This window comes from Schistocerca nitens, chromosome 1 (genome assembly GCF_023898315.1).
Source record: "Schistocerca nitens isolate TAMUIC-IGC-003100 chromosome 1, iqSchNite1.1, whole genome shotgun sequence".
Lineage (NCBI taxonomy): Eukaryota > Metazoa > Arthropoda > Insecta > Orthoptera > Acrididae > Schistocerca > Schistocerca nitens.
In genome coordinates this window covers 303,533,829-303,551,135 of record NC_064614.1, presented here as the reverse complement: position 1 = coordinate 303,551,135, position 17,307 = coordinate 303,533,829, and the positions used below count along the sequence as shown (strand labels likewise).

Here is a 17,307-nt window from a genome sequence, read left to right as displayed (position 1 = left end):
CACAGGTTTATTTGGTAACCGTGAGAGCGTTACGGAGATGTTTAATAAACTCAAGTGGCAGTCTCTGCAAGAGAGGCGCTCTGCATCGCGGTGTAGCTTGCTCGCCAGGTTTCGAAAGTGTGCGTTTCTGGATGAGGTATCGAATATATTGTTTCCCCCTATTTATACCTCCCGAGGAGACCACGAATGTAAAATTAGAGAGATTCGAGCGCGCACGGAGGCTTTCAGACAGTCGTTCTTCCCGCGAACCATACGCGACTGGAACAGGAAAGGGAGGTAATGACAGTGGCACGTAAAGTGCCCTCCGCCACACACCGCTGGGTGGCTTGCTGAGTATAAATGTAGATGTAGATCTACAAGAGACTGCAAGAACTTCAGGACAGCCGGCCGGAGTGGCCGTGCGGTTCTAGGCGCTACAGTCTGGAACCGAGCGCCCGCTACGGTCGCAGGTTCTAATCCTGCCTCGGGCATGGATGTGTGTGATGTCCTTAGGTTAGTTAGGTTTAATTAGTTATAAGTTCTAGGCGACTGATGACCTCAGAAGTTAAGTCGCATGGTGCCCAGAGCCATTTGAACCATTTGAAGTTCAGGGCAGCCGGATATACACTGGAGACCCTAAACGTTATGATCACTGCCCACCACGAGACTGACTGCCACTTGGTGGTTGAAGGCCAGAGAAGACACAAGTATGCGATAGGTTGTCGGACGTCCACGCCTGACCACAGAACTTTGAGCTCTGTAAAGCAGGAGAGGCGACTATCTGTGGACATGCAAATACGGGTCAATGGAAACATTCGCTTGGATAAATTACGTTTGCAACAGGTCAATGTTTGTTCTCGCATTCGCCTTCATCCGTCCGAACGGCTGCTCGAACCATGCACCGCTCCCAGACGCAGGTCCGTGAGGACAGTGTTATTGGGGTGCATTCACTTGAGCGTCTATGGGACCTGTGGTAGTAACGGAATGCACCATGACAGCTGTGGACTAGCTCAACATTATTGCGACAGCTTGCATCCCCTCATGCTCTATGTCTTCCCCGACGGTGATGGCATCTTCCAGAAGAATAACTGTCCCTGTCACAAGGTCAGAATCACGCTACATTAGTTTGAAGCGCGTGATAATGAAGTCGCGTTGATGTCTTGGACCACAAATTCTCTATCGGTTGTCAGCTCTGCGCCCCCAAATCAAATGGTTCAAATGGCTCTGAGCACTATGGGACCCAACATCTTAGGTCATAAGTCCCCTAGAACTTAGAACTACTTAAACCTAACTAACCTAAGGACATCACACACACCCATGCCCGAGGCAGGATTCGAACCTGCGACCGTAGCAGTCCCGCGGTTCCGGACTGCAGCGCCAGAACCGCTAGACCACCGCGGCCGGCGCGCCCCCAAATCATCGGCCCTTTATTGCGTGATCTGTGCACAGGCATCGGGTGTCACGTATCTCTGTCAACCTTCCAAGGACTTGTCGAATTACGAATTAATACCACGCACAATCGAAAATCGCTGCTGTACTGCGTTCCAGATCCGGACCAACACGTTATTAAACAGTGCTCTTAATGTTTAGGCTCGTCAGTGGGATCCGGACGAATACATTAGTTTAATTCTCCTACCGCACATGAACTCGTATCCTTCTATATTCATGAGGAAAACCGTCAGTTGTCTTATTTTGTAGAGTGCTTCTAGTTTCTGTCAAAGAGCAGTTTCAAGTTTAGCAGACACAAGTGGTAGGAATAAAGATAAAAACAGTTTTTATCTTTGACATGACATTATCTTTTCTTGTTTTCCATGTACTGCTTGACCTATTTTCGCCTCTTAGTTTCTTATTGACTTTCAATGTCAATAAACCTATTCGATGACAATTGCTCTGTACAATTATTATATTTCTGATGATTTTATTAATGATGGTTGGCCTACAACAGAAATTTGTAATCGTTTACGCCATGGTATAACTTTCCTTATGCCTCTTAGGCTTGAAAATGGTCTATGACCAAAACTACTAGCACCGTGTAAAATAAGACAACTGAAGATTTTCGCCATGAATTTCAACGATTATTTAGCAGCTGATTTTCCCCACCTATATGCTTACATACATTCGTATCCCACCTGAATCTGATTTACAACAGGACCGAGATCGCAAGAGCCACCACAAATGTGTTACATTATTATTACGTGATCCCTTAAGGCTGTCCAGTCGACTATTGAATTGCGCCACTTATTTTGACTGATAACTAGGTGAATTACAGGTAGCAATCGCTTTTGTGAACGGGTTATTTCGGCGTGATATCAGAAGTCACTCATATAATCGCGATGTTATAACGAAGTCACGTCGGTGGTATCAGGCGCTCCGTCTCCGTCACAGACCAGAAATTCTGGGAAAAAAAACCTTGTTCGCCAGATCTTACAGTAATCGCATGTGGGTTCTCAAAGTACCCAATCTGACTATTTTGAAACAAGCCGCATTGCGTTCAATTTTTTCTCATGGGCAATGCTGCGTTGCTGCGTGCAGGATCCGTAAAGCGATAAACCCCTCAGAGTGAAATTACCTTGACAAGTATAATTCTATTTTATTTCTCTGTATCGCCACTAGTATGGAAGGAACTGTACCTTTACGTGAAGAACAAATATATAGAATGTTCGTAACGTTTTTTTTTTTTTTAAAAAAAAACAGTTTAAGGATCTTCACATGAAGAATTCGGAGGAACTGCTTTCCAGCATGCGCTCGTACCGATGACGATGTAACGAAATAAAGTATTATATACCAACCAAGATGGTTTCACACTAGAGTTTTATCGAATCACCTGTGTAAAAGTTTTTTAGATTGCAGTGTCATTAGCGTTTTGATGAAAAGTTTTGAGAATGTAAAAACTATGTATCTTTCAGTAAATAAAGATATCACATAAAAACAATTTAAGGAAAGTTTGGCTGCTACTTACCGTAAATAATCTGTAACTTAATGTGTTATCTTTTTTGAATACATCGAGAAAGTTCAAGGAAGGGCAGCGCGTTTTCCATTATCGAGACGTAGGGGGAGAGTGTCACGGACATACGGGATTTGGGGTGGACATTATTAAAACAAAGGTGTTTCTTGTTGCGATGGGATCTTCTCACGAAATTTCAATCGCCAACTTTCTCCTCCGAATGCGAAAATATTTTTTTGAGGCTGAAGTACATAGGAAGAAACGACGACCATAATAAAGTGAGGGAAATCAGAGCTCGCACGGAAACATAGGTGTTCGTTTTTTCCGCGCGCTATTCGAGAGTGGAATAACAGAGAATTATAGTGAAGGTGGTTTGCTAAATTCTCTACCAGGCGCTCAAGTGTGATTTGCATAGTATACTTTTAGATGTAAGTAGCAATCTGTTTTTTCTTTACAGTGTTGATATCCCAACCTGGAGTTTTCGTTGCTTGATATCGCATGGAATTTGAGTATAATTTTTGAATAACTAATGACAGTCATAAGTAATCATGTGTATCTGTAATAACCTAAGAGCGTAAAGTTAAGCGTAGTGGATAGTTAAATCACAATGTAATATTAAGAAGCGTTTGTGGAAATGCATAGGGGGTGAAGTACTCGTACTTCTTGCCAAGGACGGGAGTATCATTCGCGGTTATACCTTGAAAGGAAAGAAAATAGCTAGTACCTCATCAGGAACATAATGGAAAATACACATTTGTTTCTTCGATAAACATTCAGGACTTTACGTGACAATAAGCTAGAACTAGTTTTACGAAGTGCGAGCCATTCTGTACATTATTCTACAGTTACATCATGTCCTGGTTCAGGCACGTAACTCCATGTTGCTTTCAAATGAGTAACTCTATTTCGTTATTGCAGGAGAACAACATTGTCGAAGATGATGCAACGGGTCTGCACGAGAGAAACAGGGATAGCTTGAAGAGCACGTGATTGATGAATACAGATTGCCAGCCGTGTCTTCAACCTCCACTCGAGCGGAGGAAACCATTAAAAGTGCTGAGGATAAAATAAGCGCGGTTAGCACAATGGGGAGGTGTCGCAATCAGACGCCCTCCGCTGAGCAAGGCGCGCGCCGCCACGCGGGGGTCGCGCTAATTAATTAGCTGACGCGAGCGACTCCCTCGGGCGTGACTTATAGGCTAATCACGAGGCGGCGTGGAGCCTGCACGCCCCGCAGCCGGAAACACTCGTCTCGCGGCTCGCCCACCTCATCCAACGTCAGCTGAGCGCTGCCACGTACCGCGTACCACCTACCCGTAATGGGCTCATTATAATAAAATCGGATGTGTTGAGGGTGTAACATAAAAGTAAAACTTCTCTGTTTCGATGGAAATTTATCAACCAGCAACTACAGACGTTCTCTTCTCGTCGAGCTGCTATTCAATAGCCACACTTAACGAGTACCATCGTCAATTTTTTCTTACATCTACTGCACAATGACTTCCTTTAACCAGTTTAGCTTAAATAACTGGTTACCGCCAGCTGTTTGAATAGAAGTGAAATGGCCGCTTTAGATACGTGCATATTTTTTATCACTGTAAAATTATGATGGTTGCATGGATTAAAATGTGGAGTCCATTGAAATGTTGTCATAATATTGTAGCACACTGGAGTTACGATTTGTTACAATTTGTCGCAAACGATAATGTACCACCACACGTTGCCAACGCTCGCGGATAACATAATAGCCGGTATAAGACAGCTTATGCTTACACAAGTGCAAGGCATATATATCAATAGAAGTACACATAAAAACCACTGGATTCTTATTCGTAAAGCTGAACAGTGAAGGAAATATAAAACGACTCAACGTCTAACGGCTTTACCAACGTAAAGTTCTTCAATTTAATCTAGCAAATAAAACAAGCAGTAGCCCTCAAAAATATTTTTTTGCTGTCTTCAGTGATCATAGTTGAAGACAAAAAATAGGTTCTTTTTTCGTGGTTACTGCACAGTCCAAATGAGGAACCATTAGTACGTATTGCTGAACGTCGGCTGTAAGTAAACTCATCGCTCACAACTAACAGAGTGCGAATGACCTCCTACCTTACTGACAACATTTATAGTTAAGTAAAACAGTTTCCAACAGAAGGCTTTACCATTCCTTCGATTTGGGTGCGTCGTTGCCCCCCCACCCCCTCCCGACTTTTGTAAGTGCTCTTACAGCTTAATGTGGAATCTTAACTGGTAGAGTAACTTGATATTTCTCATCTATCTAAAGCACTGCGAAAACGTACCATGTTAACTGTCAGAAAAAAATGAATCCCAATTGAAAAAAAGCCTGACAATCGGTCTGTAAACAGATACTTATCCAATATTTCCTTTTTTTCAGCACTGTCAAAACCAGTAACATTTTGCCTTCTCACTACTTTCAATTAATTTTGTAAGAATATTTTCCTAAAATTGTTTCTTCTTCGAAATAATTAACGGATGGAACAGAATAGAAGTAAAAATAAAGTACGCAGGAAGTAAATAGAGGATGTTTAAATAACCGGAGTAAAACAAAAGGTATTGTTCTGTTTTTTTTATAATCTACGAACATTTGTTAATTTCACAGGGTTGTTATTGAAAAATAAGCTACAATATTTTTGTTTGTCCTGTTTTCCTGAGCAGTTTATCATGCTTTGTTGGGAGACACAAATAACCCTTGAGGTTTCTTTCTGTTCTTCAAAGGAGCCTACATACGAATATTGGACGCAAAATAAGTGAACGGGGAACTATAGATCGTGGCAGTATACTGGCTATCGTCAGGCGCGATGGTGCAAGCATTATGTTTGAAATTGCATTCTGACGTGTTGCATCACAAACTTAGTGTTTACTCGTTGCATACTATGTGTTGGAGAACATACAGATGGTTTGCGGAAGAATCTACGAATGTTGGTTGCAGGAAGCTTCAGATGTGTGCAAGATTATCACCTAGACATACCATCCAGTTTTGTTAATTCACATCTTTTCTTCAACTGACCTGAGATATATGCTCTTCCGTAACCATACTAATTTTACCTAATGGAGTACGTACTGAGAAAATGAAAGAAACTGATCTATAGAGCTCCCATTCCTTGAAAAGATCACATAAGTAACAACTTGTAACCGGAACGGGGAAAAGTGTCGAAGGATTTCATTCTAAAATAAGTACATAGTGTTTCCTGCTGTGAGCCGAAATAGCTGTTGAAACATTAATAACTACCCACAAAGATTTTGTTATTCTTTTGTTTTTACTGCTATAAGTGTCTAAACAATTTTCTGTCGCAAGAAACAACTTTCGTTATCTTAACAAAACTTATGTTTTAAATAATTCGTCATCTGCTTGGCAACACTTTTCTTTCTGATGTTTTTGCAGTCATTGTTGCTAAAATGTTTCTTCTCGACTTCCAGGTTCTCTGATCTGTTTGATTTGGAATCTTCTCTGTCCAGATAATTATGCGAGCTTTTGTACACCGCTCTAGAGCAGTTGCTTCGACACTTCTGTGCATAAAAGTGTTACGAACCTTCACCTTCAATGATGAATCAGTGTGAGTCTGTTATTTTATTAAAAAAAGAATAAACACTGTATGACTAAGAGATCTGAGCTGTTGTTTTTGTCTGAATGTTTGTATGAAGTCTTTGCCAAAAGTAGCGTTATACCTCAGTAACACATCAGAAACGCTCTCCGGTTGGTCGAAGTTAATGTTTGCAGAACCTAGATCAACCGATTCATTACTTACGCACTGGAAATAAATGTAACATTTTCAGCGACACGTGAAATTTAATACCTGTTGGCGCAATTACAGCGCAAGAATTTTTTGATTTAAAGTGAGCATTTCCTGTTGTATTATAATACGAAAGAAAAACAATAAATCACGAATTAAAAAAAAGAACGACATGGATAAATAACTTCAAAATCCATAAAACGACCGAAATATTGCACCAGCATGTTAACATCGTTAATAAAAACGCTGAAATAAATTTCCCTGACAAGCTTCAGCAGTTTCGCAGAGACATTCACACAATGAATAAATTGTACAGCGCAAAGACAACAGCTAAACAACAATTGACTAGACAAAAGGTTGTTGAAAATGGTTCAAATGGCTCTGAGCACTATGGGACTCAACTGGTTGTTGAAACCAGACGGTCTGGCCCATTACTGCTGTGGATCAATGATCTTAGTAAAAGTCTCCAGTGAGTCAGGATGTCTTTTCACATCATATACTTCAGAGAATTTCCCCTTCAGGCCGAATTGCTTCATCGAGCAATCAAGAGACTGCCCCCTTAGTACCGGTATTCAAACTCGTCACAGATGTTTTTCCCCGATATAGAAAAATAATTCGTCGTTTTTATGTCTGGAATTCACACTACTCAGCAACCCCACATTAAATTGATAAATATTGTTCACTGTGGTCACAGTATTTCTTTAGAGAGAGAGAGAGAGAGAGAGAGAGAGAGCACGAGATGGAAAATTGTCTCTTGCTGTGGATAGAAATGTTCATCAAATCAACAAAAGTATATTGAAATGTTAACAGCATTATACAACTGAAGATTGGTTCAAATGGCTCTGAGCACTATGTGACTTAACTTCTGAGGTCATCAGTCGCCTAGAACTTATAACTAATTAAACCTAACTAACCTAAGGACATCACACACATCCATGCCCGAGGTATGATTCGAACCTGCGACCGTAGCGGTCGCTCGGCCCCAGACTGTAGCGCCTAGAACCTCACGGCCACTCCGGCCGGCATACAACTGAAGAATTGTGGGTTTTAACACTACGATGTTTCTACGAAGGCGCGAAACAGGAACTGAATGTTTTAAAGATGAAATCCAAACGTCCCGACTGTAAGAGAGGAAAAGTAGCTGTTTTTTATGTAAGCTTAGAACTGAAGCGTCAAGCTCGTTCGTCAAGCTGATTATTGGAAAGTAGTAAGTAGAACAAACAGTGCCTCCAAGTCACAAGGTTTTTCGGTTTTGGGGGACGAAGTAGCGTAACAGTACACACAACAAACTGCGTGTCATTAAGGAGACTGCGAACGTGGAAGTCTTCCCTGCGGGCTTCTCGCAGGGAATTGTCAGCTCCGCATTGACCATACGTGGCTCACACATGGTTACCTCCTCCGTCGAGAGGACCCAACTCAGTGTCACTGTGGCTCCCAAATGACAGTCGTCCACCTCTTGCTGGACTGCCCACTTTTAGCCGCTCTGCGGCGGACTTTTAACTTTCCCACCACCCTACCTTCGGTGTTGGGCGACAATGTCACAACGGCAGCTTTAGTGTTACGCTTTATTCGTGAGGGTGGTTTTTATCATTTGATCTGAGTTTTAGTGCATGACCTTTGTCCCTCTGTGTCCTCCATCCTAGGGCTTTTAGGGTGGACGTTTTAATGTGTTGCAGAGTGGCTGGTTTCTCCTTTTTATTCTCGTGATCAGCCAGCCTCGGTAATCTGCTTTCTTGTTTTTAATCTGCTCTCCCTGTTTCTTACGTCTCTCTGTGGTTTTTCTTGTCCTGTTTTGTCCATTGTAGTGTTTCTTGTCCTTCTCTCGTTCTTCTGGTTCTTCCTTTCTCCTGTTACTGTGCCGTACGTCTTCTTTGTTTTCTTCTTTCCCTTGGGTAATTGTTCTACTGGGAACAAGAGACCGATGACCTCGCAGTTTGGTCCCTTCCACCACCACCACCACTTTTAAACAAACCAACCAACCAAGTCACAGAGACGCTAAAAACCATCCGTCGAGGTCGAGACTTGTCAGTTGGTTCTTTCATTAGAACGCACCAGCTTATTGGACAAAATTATGCACTGGTTCCTTAGCTGCAATAAGCTTCAAAGCTCTTGAGTGCATTCTGTACACCATACGTGTGCAGTTTTCAGATGTGGCTTAAAACAATGCTTGTTTTATACGAAGTAGAGTACTCCGTGAGGGGCGACGAATATACTGTTTCGAGAGTACGCAGGCAAAAAAATGGCTTAGTGAAGGGGTTCTAAGGTTCAAGAAATTCAGTAAATATTTTTAAGGAAGTACAGTAATGTGACACTGTTAAAAATAATCCATAATTGGATGTAAAGCAAACTCGTTATTGTGTACGTTTCAAAAAGAAATTTATTACAATACTTCACATAAATGTAAGAGGCACAAATATCGTAGTCGCTGAAACTTAGAACAGCTAGGCCGGCATTAGTGATTACCATGTCCAAACGATGTCCCCACTCAAGGCTCAGGACATGGCATGCAGAGGTCGTAAAGAAAACCCAAATCAGTGCGAGAGACAGAATCGTTCAAGTCAAACTAGTGTAAATCTATTCGTGTGGTTTCAGATAGGCAGTCGATGCTGTAGGCAGCTGCAGGTGCAGAAGATGTGGCTGTTCGTGGCTATGTCGGCTTTGTACGTCTCGTCGCTGACCAGAGAGTCGAACCGCGACGTGGCATGCGTTGGCGAACGAGTGTTACCTTCTGCAGGGCGTTTAGTTCCTTGGATACCCGGTGGCTGTTTCAACTGCAGTCAGGCCTGTACACAAAACACCTCTCCTGAACACATACAAGGGGGTGGAGAAAATAAGGGGCCTAATTTAAGGAGCTTGCTTATTTGTAGCGAAATGACGTTGTCCTGTTTCGATGTGTCTGTCATATTTGAAACTATACTGTGTCACCAGAATGGCTGTGAGGTGTTGAGCTACCATCATGTTAGACCCTACATACTTCCAACGACACCAGAATATCCGCGTCTGCGCAGTCGGTGTATGCTGGAAAACATTCACACATCTACAAGCCGTAACTAGATCTGCTCTATTCAGAGTTTATGGTAATATTTCGTCTGTTAAAAACAATAATGAATAAAACTATAACTACTGAAAGGGATAGATCAGGGTTAAAGAGAATTGGTAACCTTAGCAAGAAACAGAAAGCCATGAAAGCGACTGCTTCGCCTGATTTACGTCCAGAAGTCGCGATGTTAAAAAAACAGCGTGACTGGAATAGGACAAACAAAACACTCAATGTAGAAAAGCTGTTCATACAATGCAGGTTTTCACGGCCACTATTTGCTGTATTGCTTATGAATCGTTGTTGTTGTGGTCTTCAGTCCTGAGTCTGGTTTGATGCAGCTCTCCATGCTACTCTATCCTGTGCAAGCTTCTTCATCTCCCAGTACCTACTGCAACCTACATCCTTCTGAATCTGCTTAGTGTATTCGTCTCTTGGACTCCCTCTACGATTTTTACCCTCCACGCTGCCCTCCAATACTAAATTGGTGATCCCTTGATGCCTCAGAACATGTCCTACCAACCGATCCCTTCTTCTGGTCAAGTTGTGCCAAACTTCTCTTCTCCCCAATCCTATTCAATACTTCCTCATTAGTTATGTGATCTACCCATCTAATCTTCAGCATTCTTCTGTAGCACTACATTTCGAAAGCTTCTATTCTCTTCTTGTATAAACTATTTATCGTCCATGTTTCACTTCCATACATGGCTACAATCCATACAAATACTTTCAGAAAAGACTTCCTGACACTTAAATCTATACTCGATGTTAACAAATTTCTCTTCTTCAGAAACGCTTTCCTTGCCATTGCCAGTCTACATTTTATACCCTCTCTAATTCGACCATCATCAGTTATTTTGCTCCCCAAATAGCAAAACTCCTTTACTGCTTTAAGTGTCTCATTTCCTAATCTAATTCCCTCAGCATCACTCGACTTAATTCGACTACATTCCATTATCCTCGTTTTGCTTTTGTTGATGATCATCTTATATCCTCCTTTCAAGACACTATCCATTCCGTTCAACTGTTCTTCCAAGTCCTTTGCTGTCGCGAACCTGCAGTATGATGTGCTTACGTGTGGAGAATACCAGCGGAAGCACACAAATCAGTCTCTTTCCAAGGCTGAGGTATTATTGACTTCCTGTAATAGTTTAACATTATGTTTTTAAGAGCTTCCTAGGCCCCTCACAAAGGAAACGTAATTGGTAAGGTCTGTGAAACCAGTTTACGAACATGTTCATTCATCGTTGTAGGTATTACTTCTAGCTGACGTCTGCGTCTTCCAAAATGATGATGTGTTACTCAAAAGAACATCGAAGGTGGATTTGATGAATATGAGAAGAATTAAAAAGTCTTTCCTGGCGCCTAAACCGCTGGAATTGAATGTGGTCGAACTATTGTCACCTGTATTGTAAAAAGAAATTAAGAGAGGCAGCACAAGTTAAGAAATAGCGAAAGCTTATTAACGAGGAATAAGCCTACATTGATCGCTATTCAGAGTTTCTCATGCGCCGATCTCTAGAAGAATTTTTACTGTTTTGGAGGTCTATAGTGTCCCTGCCCATACGAAGATAAGTGCTCCTGTGATCTACAATGCTCAATAGCCTTCTAAAGTAGTCAGCTGTACTGCCGCCTACTCGTAAATGCCTGAAAGAAGTCTCCTGGAGAACATATAAAACTAAGAAAGAACTCTAGAGTGAAATAGAACTGTCTAACCAACAGAAAGCAGGCTGCGTTTTTGAAAGTAGATGGAAGAGGATGCGGCAGTGAGTTCCTTAAACGACTCCAAAGTGCGGGCCGGCGCCGTTTCTCAGCGTAACGACGGCGTTAGCTCCGACCCTCTGGACAGCCCAGCAACGCCCCTTGCCTGGAGTCGTAACTGGTCACTCCTCCACGAGTTACGGCGTGCAGCGTGACCACACGAATTACTGACGCGGTCTTGTTGCTAAATGAGTAGCAGACTTCAGTTCTGCTCATCTGCGATGCGCCACGCCAAGTCTTTGCAATCCCTTCTGAATATCTCCAACATTTCTCCCCAGTTACTTCAGAAATACGATTAATATACGGCGATCTTGTAGGTTAATTGAATATTCCGCATCTGCTGAACTACAGCTATGAATAAAATCATTATGGTGCAGTATTAATACTGAAATTTATGCTCAAGGTCAGACGATGCTAAGTTTCTGTACAGAAAAATGGCGGTGGTGATATTACGTGACCCTTTCGTTTTGGCGATATGAGCCCCCAAAACAAAAGGGGTTCGTGTTACAATCATAAGAGCTTCCGTTTAGTTTTTCAGTTCTCCGTTTGTGTTGCGGATGACCCGTAAAGAGTTAATGCTTAGGAGAAAAAAAAAGGAGGAAAAGAACAACTTAGGCTAAACAAGACATGGTAAAAGCTTTACAGGCACTATCAGACAAAACAATGGGCCTAGAAAAAGCAAAAAAATCGTTTTCTGTGCCTAAGGCAATCCCACAAAGGCGCTTTCGCCTCGACTTGCCTTGCCTTTCGAAGAAGCAGTTGTCGAAAAATCGTATGTCTTCAAACTTGTTAAATATGTAATTATAATGGAATCTAAATTTTATGGCTTCACGAGAGATGATGTGCAGCTTTTAGCTTTCCAGTATTGCGAGTAAAATGGACTCTCACTTCCATTCAGTGGTGAAGTTTGCAGTTCGGGCCTGGTTCGACCAGTTCATGAACCGCCCAAAAAGGTGTTCTACCTGTCCTTAAACCTTTCAGCAACTTCACCTTTCTCGTGATAATTGTTTCACTAACGAAGCCATAAGGCCTGAAGGCTGAGCTTGATAAACAAAGTGTCCACTAGATCGTATATTGAATGTGGATTAAACAAACCTATCCATCGTGCAAAGCAAGGTTCCTCGAGTGATTGGTCCTAGAGACAAATGGTGGGTTGATGCTTCGAGTGCTGCTGAGAGAGAGTCTCATTACTGTTCTTTATTATAGCTATGAGTGCCAAAGGACATTTATCCCACAACTGATGATTTTCCCCAGGAAAAACGTGGCAGAGATTTTAATGAAAGAGGGCCCCACCTGGTGCCATTGGAAGATGTCATCTGTCTGGGTGGATTCAAGGAAATCTATTTACATACTGGTTCAAACACTTTAGTAAGAAGATCAAGCCGACAGCAGAACATCCTGTCCTCCTAATTCTTGATGGGCATAACACACAGAATTCTTGATGGGCATAAAACACAGTGCTCAAAATATTAAGATTGTTGATCTTGCCAGGAATAATCACATTACCGTCATAAGCCTTCCCCTTCATACAACCCATAAAATGCAACCCCTGGACAAAACATTTATGGGGTAATTAAAAAGATACTACAGTGAAAATATTCGACAATGGATGCCTCATAATGATAGATCACTTGGGCCATGTGACGTTTCAGAACTATTACGAAAGGCCTACCTAATGTGTTAAACTGGAATAATTACTGCCAATGGTTTCAGAGTGACAGACATTTACCCATGCAACAGACTGTTTTTGGTGAAGCCGATTTTGCTCCCTTTGGGTCCAAAATGGCACAGTTAGATCTACAAAGTGTCCAACACAACAGCGGAATGCTTTCCCCAAAGGATACAACTGCTACTGATTCTTCAAAAGAAACAGTCGGCACTTCAAATAATTTCAACCAGAACACTTTGCATGTGCTAGGCATATAGAAGAAGCTGATCCTTCCGGATCTTCTACATCAATGAAACATAAAGGAACTGTTCACCAAGAGACATTTGTTTTTCATTTTTTGCTTGAGCTACGGAGTGGGCCAAAGGCCCTAAGTCTGTAAAAGCAGCCTTAATAACATCATCTCCATATAAACTGGCGTTAGTTAGTGCAGAACACAAGAGAACACAGAGAGAATGTAAGAAGCAATTCAAAGAAAGAAAAGGAAATTGTGACGTGAACCACTCTAGGTAGGGGTATGTAAGAGAAAGGATGTCACCCGTAACAACTGAAGAACAAGAAATAAAAAATTTAAAAAAAAAATATTCTCTCGAAGAACTGTAAGACAAAATTACTTCTGTCCCCCAAAAGATTCTGATGATGAGTCATGTCGTTTAGATACTGATTCGGATGAGTCCGATCCTGAAGCTGTGTTTGCTCTTAGCAAACCTGTGAAAGACGACACTGCTTGCCTCATTTGTGATGCAAGGTGTACAGAGGACTATAGTGGCTAATTGTGGGTGCAGTGTATGTATTTCCGATGGGCACAAAATGAGTGAGCTGGTTGTGAGACTGACATTTATCTATGTGATTTTTGTAAATAGATAAAGCGTTTTTCAAAATATTTGAGCCATATTAACCTTGATAAGCATGACTTGTTAAATAAATTTAAGTATGGGGACGATCTGCAAGTAGAATTCCACAGTGTACACTCTTATAATTACATTTGATTTAATAAAACTGTCTTTCTTGTACTTCTGGTTTAATATTTTGAATGTCTCCCATGGGGCTCATTACCAGCACAACTTTTTCACAGATTGTGCAAGGTTCCATAAAATTATATTTTTTGCCCCATACATCATTCCTGAAAAGCTGTATGACAAACAAGTCAAGGACACGTCATAGTATGTGCACAGAATCTCTGAAGTAGGTAGTAAAGAAGGTTTGGCAGTAAGTATGAGAAATCAAAGTGGGGGCCCATTATACCACCTCTTACTCTACATGTACACTGCCCTCAATAGTTTGAAAACACCATGCTGCGTATTACAACGGAGCGAGATGGGAATGATCTATGTGAGTTACTGGTTACAATACAGAATAGTGTGCCCAAATAATGATTGCTACACTTTTATATTGTACATATAATTGTACAGATAATTTTTGTACATATACATACATATTGGTACATATTGCTGTTGTTCAGTTTTATATAAACTGACTTTACCTGTCCAAGCAGTTCCACCAAACGCACCATGTGGCGCCAGTAGACGGCACGACTTTGACGAGGTACATTTCTGTTCATTTGTAGTTCCCTTTGTATGAACGTAGGATGCGCAGCTAAAGATGGTAGTACACACGGTGAAAGTAACTGGAAACGCTCCCAGAGTTCCAAATTCCTTATGATACACGAGTAAAGAAGATCACTTTGCACCAAAAAGGCAATATTGTCCGACACGTAGCAAAGAAATCGAAAATTTCCATCAGCGGAATTCTCAAGACCATGAACCTGCGTAGAGATAAAAGCTCCTATGGTCACCTTCCTCGCTCAGGAGCACACAGCAAAATAGAAGAACACCAAAAAAAAGTGTTTGGTAGTGACAAGTAAATATAACAGATTGAAAACTGTCCGTGAATGAAGTGCTGAACTAAACACAACTACGGGTACACCGGTGAGTGAGTCAACAGTGAGACGGCGCCTGGCAAAAAACAACCTCAAGAGTTATGTCGCAGCAAGGAAACCAGAGTTGCACCCTGCTAACAAGAAGAAAAGGTTTCGGTGGGCTACGACACACCAGCATTCGACAGCATGGGACTGAGAAAGTCTTATTAAGTGATGAATCCAAGTTCGAAATATTTCGAAGTAAACACCGACGATTGGTACGCCCTTTACCCAATGAACGCTTGCTTCCTCAATGCGTAATTCAAACTGTAAAGCACGGAGGGGGTTCTATGATGGGGATCTTTTGAAGGCAATAAAGTCGGAGACTTGGTGAAAGTAAACGGAAAAATGAACCAAAAGGATTAACATGATATTCTCCAGCGATATGTCAACACATCTAGTTTCCATTTGATTGGGAAAAGGTTCGTCTTCCAGGAGGACAACGATCCGAAACATACAACCTATTTGTGTCAGAACTGTGTGAAGTCTTCTGAGGTACAGAACATTTTCAAAAACATGGAATGGCCTCCACAGTCCCCTGGTTGTAGCCCAGTCGAGTAACTATGGGATGAGTTAGACAGCAGGATCCGAAAACGAGAAATCATTTGTCGGTCATGTGCAGCAGGAATGAAGACTAATTCCAACTGAAATTCCGGCAAAATTGATCAATCTTATGCCGAGAGTATGCAAGGCAGCCAGGAAAGCAAATGATGGCTATTTTTAGGAATCTAAAATTTAATAATTGCATTTATCTATGTACTGTTTGAGCTTAATATATATTTAGAAAACAATAAAATGCAATTTTGTAATGCATTTCCTTTCCATTGTCCATAATCACTTGGTACTTACAAACTTATTGAGGGCAGTATATTCCACTGTCAGGGGTATCAGAACGATTTTCACTTACAGGTTTCGACGCAGCCTTATTCGGATCAGGATCTTTTACCTCAAATTGACGCCCTTACCCTTCTCCATCACACCTGAAAGTTTGTAACATCCTCACGGAATGACCCTGTAAGTGATACGAGTAGTGTCCTCGAGGAAACTTGTGCGTGGATCAGCTCCACGGCGCCAGTGTGTGGGCGCTGCCTCTGCCCCCGGAGCTGTCCTCGCCAATGGCGGGCGTGACGTCGGGGGGACTGCAGGTCACGTCGGCCACGGCCCTCGCGCCCCGGCCGAGAGGCGCTACGCGCCCACACCTCCCCGCTGCAGCACGAGCCGCTGTCTCCGCCGCAACGCCGAGAGCTCACGCTGCAAACGCTTTAAGCCTTGTAGACTTCCAGTTGCCAGGGAAACACCGTCAGTACGATCATGCGTTAGCTTTAGTGACGTGAATTATGACGTTTTTGGAAAACGAACATCTCTATAAAAACTAACATGGATTCCGCAAACAGAGATCCTGCGAAACTCAGCTCGCTCTGTTCCTCCATGAGATCCGCAGCACAGAGGACAACGGCGCTCATGCTGATGCTGTGTTGCTTGATTTCAGTACGGCATTTGACACCGTCCCGCATTGCCATTTAATGAAAAAAATACCACTTCACGGAGTATCGAAGCAGACTTGCGATTCGATTCAAGACTTTGTTGCAGATAGAACTCAACACGTCGCTATTAATTGAACAAAATCGACAGATGTAAAGGTAATATCCGGAGGACCACAGGGAAGCGTGGTATGACCGTTGCCTTTCATCATATATATATATATATATATATATATATATATATATATATATATATATATATATGACTAGTAGAAAGCATCGGATGCTCGTTAAGTCTATTCGCAGATGGTGCTGTTGTCTACACCAAAGTAGCAACGCCAGAAGATAGTAAGAATTTGCAGAACGGCCTGCAGAGAATCGATGAATGGGGCAGACTCTGGCAGTTGACTCTGAACGTAAATAAATGTAACATATTGCGCATACATAGGAAAATAAATCCACTACTGTACAGCTACACTGTTGATGACAAAAGATGGAGACAGCGTCTGCCATAAAATATCTAGGAGTAACTATCCAGAGCGACCTTAAGTGGAATTACCACATAAAACATACAGTGGGAAAAGCAGACATCAGACTCAGATTCATCGGAAGAATCTTAAGGAAACGTAACTCATCCACGAAAGAAATGCCTCATAAGGTGCTTGTTCGCCCGATTCTTGAGTGTTGTTCGTCTATCCCTGTTAGGTAGGACTGATACAACAGATAGAGAAGATCCAACGAAGAGTGGAGCGTTTCGTCACGGGATCGTTTA

The 17,307-nt window shown here is 42.0% G+C and overlaps 1 protein-coding gene across 1 annotated transcript in view; it reads left to right on the top strand.

Moving 5' to 3' along the window:
- Positions 1 to 17,307, top strand: part of LOC126248406 (LIM/homeobox protein Awh) — a 345,532-nt gene that overhangs the window by 187,626 nt on the left and 140,599 nt on the right. The gene's annotated exons all lie outside the window — the stretch shown is intronic.